This window comes from Takifugu flavidus, chromosome 13 (genome assembly GCF_003711565.1).
Source record: "Takifugu flavidus isolate HTHZ2018 chromosome 13, ASM371156v2, whole genome shotgun sequence".
In the NCBI taxonomy this organism is placed as follows: Eukaryota; Metazoa; Chordata; class Actinopteri; order Tetraodontiformes; family Tetraodontidae; genus Takifugu; species Takifugu flavidus.
In genome coordinates this window covers 12,120,265-12,125,247 of record NC_079532.1, presented here as the reverse complement: position 1 = coordinate 12,125,247, position 4,983 = coordinate 12,120,265, and positions in this window count along the sequence as shown.

Below are 4,983 nucleotides of genomic sequence, written 5' to 3'. Positions count from 1 at the left end.
ACAAAAGAGAAGTGGGTTTTTTCCGAACATTTTGCGAAAAGCTGGTCCATGAATTGTAAAGTCTGATCATTAATATTAAGGACTGAACAAGGCCCCGACATGACGCTTTAACACCGTCGTTTTAGGCTACAAACATTCCCCCAGCAAATAAAAATCAATGCTTTGATTAGCCGCCCTCACGTTTGTTTCTGCATCTGTCTATTGTGTGTCCTTTCCGCTCATAGGCTGGCCTGTTCTAAACAGGGCTGCAAATTCCCTCAGAAAGTCGGTGACATTAAAATGTCCTTTGATGTGCCTTCCCCAAGCAGCGAGCGCTAACGGTAATAGCGATTCTGTCACTTCATGCTTTTCCGGGGGATCAATAGCTCTTAAATGCTAAAGTGGGACAATTAAAAATAAATAGGAGGTTGCTCTGGTCTAAATCAGATTATACATTGCTGCCACTGGTAGGTCCTCAAAAGCACAGTATGCCTCCTCAGTAAGTCATCTGCACAGCGGCCTGGTTTGTGGCTGATGCATACGTAAGTGAGGACGGACTGGAAGCACTCTCCCTCTTTCCGCCGCCAGCTGATGCAGTCGGGGCGCACTATTTAAAGTCTGCACATGGAATATTAGGGTGTGCAATATGTTGATAAAAGTGGAGAAACCCCCCGGTTTTCTAGCGACGTTGCCTCTTTAAGCAGGCTTCTGAGGCTCCATCAACCTGAGCCTCAGCAGCGAGGTCGCAGGTTGGCGCCTGCTCCCCTGTGGCTGCCGCTATAATGTCAACTCTGGCAGTATTACAGCTGTAACTGGAGGCAGAGCGTGATGGGAACACGCTCCTGACAGACATGACCAAACCCAACGCAATTAGCCGGTGACAGCAGGTGCTGCCTAACTCTGTTGAGTTAACACGTCTCAGGTTTCCTTGTAATGGCCACAAAGTGATCCTAACTTTCAATTAACACATCCCCTGCCTCCATCGCCCTGGCCAGCCATTCGATTCCACATCCCCGCCATTAGCTGCGTGGGAAGCTTTTTCTTTGGCACAGGCGAGACTGTGTGCACGCTGACTGTGAGAGGCAACAGTTTTCACAAACAAAGACACTCGTGTCCTCACAGCTTCTCCCCTGGTTTCTTCCACTCTCTTCATTCTTCTTCCTCTTCCTTTTATTTATTTATTTTTTTTTTTTACAAGCGGCATTGTTCAGTTAAATACCAGGGAATTGCAGTAAAAGCAACAAAAGCTTTAAGAGCATCAGTCTGTGTCCAGCCCAGAGAGGAAATACTGATGTTCCCGCTCCTCAGTAAATCAGGATAAATGATCCCTGGGTCCTGGATCCTTGCAGGCAGGGCGAGGCGGACGCAGCTCCGCCGAGGGCACAAGCACAGTGCCGACAACTCCTCACATCTGTAAAAAGCACACTATCCATCACTTAACGCGAAACCTGAGAAGAGACCCCTGAAAAATACCCAGGACTCTGTGAGGCGTCTCCATGACACAGAGGAGCTGCACGACCGCTCAGGTAAGGAGTGCATCGCCGGGTCTGCTCTCCATCAGAGCTGAATGAAAGAGTGCTCAGCCCCGTCATTCCAGTCTATTGACCTTTAGAGATCCGCCGGCAGGGTGTGCCTGAAACAACTGTCGAGGGATGAAGGGCTTGTGCCTAACCTGCAGGCCGGTGTTCACCCGCAGCCTGATGAGCCTTTATAAAGTGTCATTTACCTTGTCAGCCAGCAGCTATGCCATCCATACGGGGGGACATGCTTCCTCTCTGAGTCAGACATAGATAGAAAAGCAAAAGATCTGTTAGGCGTTCACTTTTTCTTCAGTGTGTCAGACATTTACCTGTGTGCGATGCTATCATTTCCTCCATTCTAGAGTATATGTATCATGCTAAGCATGAATTTTGTTGTTAATTAAAGTCGTATTCCCTCATTTAAAGACCGATATACCATTAGGTCATCATGTATGTCTGGCATGCCTGTTTTCAGCTGCATCCCTTTCTTTTTTTTGTCCTGTTTGAACATATAAGTGAAAAAACAAGTGTGAAATCAGTCCAGAAAATGCACAAAATCCCACCACTGCACTCAAGAGTCCATTGTGAAAGACGTAGCATATTCTGGTGCTGGAAACACACATTACAACGATCAAACTCCCCTCAATTTCCTCGTGAGCCTGAAAACCTACCGGGGTTGCAGATGGATGGTTTCCCATGGCAACAATATTTGGTTTGGAGTTTGGATCCTACAAAATAATAAGTTTGCTCCTGTTACAAACATGTTAGTACAGCCTCTGTGGCACATATAGAGGGGGCCCCACATTGATATTTATAAAGAAAATTGATTCCTCAATTTAATAAAATACTGGTTATTAAGGTAAATAAACACAACATAACACCTCTGTGTGTTATATTCTATTTCCTGCTATAGGTTGTTACAATCAGCACTGGAAGTTTAGTCACTTTAGTCACTGAGAAGGTCGATATTCTTTTCTATACGGACCAGGAACGGAAGCTGCCAGCCTTAACGGAGGCTTCTTGGTGTAGGCTGCCGTGACGGCTGCTCTCAAAGGTGCAGTACAACTCATCATGCAGGCTTTATCACAGTTTTGACCTTGTACCAGGGGCAACGAGCATCGTCAGGAGTACCCCCAGTAAAAAAAGAAATGACAGGTCCCTGTAGGGGCTAAATAAACAAGTTCTTTCCTTTGGAGTTGGGTGGCAATTTGCTATTTGCCATCTTAACTGTAGTTATTACTATTTTAAATGGATACATCTGTCTATGTGAAGTCTTTCATTACCTCCACTCATTACCAGCACATTACAGCGCTCCCCAAGGACACGCCTTTTACGTGCTCATCCGCTGAAATCCGCTTTAATGTTCCGAATGTGACGCTCGTCTCCAAACATATTCCTCTGAAGCAATTAAAAAGTATCATCTCACCGCCAGCCCCGCCTAAATGGGACGTTTCAAAGCAGCTTTTCTCCGGCAGTTGGGAAAACAAGCACGTTTGACCTCACTTTAAACTGCATATCTGACATGAATGGATGTGGAAGTAAAGCTTTTCATTTGTGTTTGCAACACAACATATTTCGACAAGGATACGCGGAGGATGATGCTCTAGAATTCCAGACAGGAGCAAAGGTTAACGATGCCGAAAACAGTGTTGAATCAGTCTAGAAAAACTACGCAAGCACCTTTAAGTCAGGGTCAAGCACATCGACAGCATGTGCAGCAAGCCAACAAGTTGTTTCTCCAACTCTTAATGTAGTTCTTATGTTCAGACCAGCGCCCCCCTACTGGTTAAGTGACCCAAACCCTGACCCCTGACTCATTTTTCCAATGTTGTCTAACGTAATGTGACATAACCTCAGCCTTACTGGTCACAAGCATCAAATCGGTTGTAGACTGGCCACTAGGTGGCCATTCAATTTGAATGCTAATCTAGGTTATGATTATTTCCTGAGCAAAAATCTATGAGAGAGTTTTGCAATTGTTTTTGGTAAAAAATTACACACAGCTTTTAGGGTTTAAAACCTGCAGCACAGGACTGAAATTGCAGGTAAAGATCAGAGCGTTGGGAAATGCAGACCCCCTGAGAAATCAAAAGGATGGAGAACATTTAAAGAGTCAGTTTCAAATGAGGTGGAACAGAACTCAAAGTTTCCCTTTTGTGCATATAATTGCATACTTTCGGTAAACACAGCTGAAAGTCCTCTGACCTGGCTGCCATAGCCCGCCGTGACATCAGAGCGCGCCTCAGAGAGGCTGACATGCTCAATAAAATCCAGGTCAACGTAATACAGCTTGAAACTCAGAGCAGGGAGGAAGGTCCCGACACGTGTGAGTGGACAGAAACGTGAGCCCCTTTGGAATGCGGCCGCTGTACAAACGCATGAAAAAAATGCAGCTGTTGCTGATGAAATGATTTTGTTCCAGACCTCATTTATGGGTCAAAGTTGACTGAAAAGACAGTTGCACGTGCAAAAGTTTGCAGTCCGACATCTGCCTGCACTTAACATAATTGCATTTTGAAGGTGGCTTTTAGTTCATATTTACTTTTGAGATGGTCTCAGACCAGAGAATCAACTGGAGGATTTCAGAACTTTAGGAGCAATGGAAATGCTTTAGGTCAGTTGCGAGCTACCCACTACTTATGTCTTTATCCTCACTTTGTCCCGGACTTTGCGGGGGAATTACCGGTTTCCTTTCCAAAATATTTTTGCAGTTTTGTTAATAGTTGTTTGTGCAGCTTGCACTCTGCTCATCATCTACCTGATGGTGAACAGGTTTCCCATCGCTTCCATTTAACTTTTTGTCAGTGACATTAGCCCCCACCCCCCCACGCCCCGCTCCCCCCTACACACACAAGAAACAGGCTAAATAAATGGGCTGTCGAGGTCTACAGTAGCTGCTCAAGGTCAATGTCAATTAAATTAATGCTTTAGCATGTGTTTTAATCAGAACCGGAAAACAGCTCTTGAAATTAAACTCAGCCCATAATTAATATATAACATAAACCGCTATTTGATTAGTTGAAGATCCACCTTTTCAGAAACCAGTGTGTGCCAAGACAGTGTTTAGCTGTGTCCATTTCCATTAGAACACCATAGAACTGTAGACAACTATCCAGGGAGTTTCTCTCTGGTTTGGGCTCGGGCTAGTTTCCAGCACCAACACAGAGCTCACCAGACTCAGATGGCTTCAGATAAGGCCAGATGTTTTGATCACTGCTCTGGTCTGTAGAACATTCTGCCCTGTTTTTAACTTTCTGTCCCCAGAATTTAAAACAGAAACACCATCCATCATATTCCATCTTATTTAGACCTCAGTCACATCAATATCCTGCTTAATTCCTTGATTGTCATCAGCATCACAGTTCCTCCACAGATAAACATCTCATTTTTGATAAAGGAACATCTCCTCCAGTGAGTGAGAGAGGATTTTCCTGAAACTTATCAGCTTATTCTTTGAAAATACTTTCTCATTAGAGTCACGTAT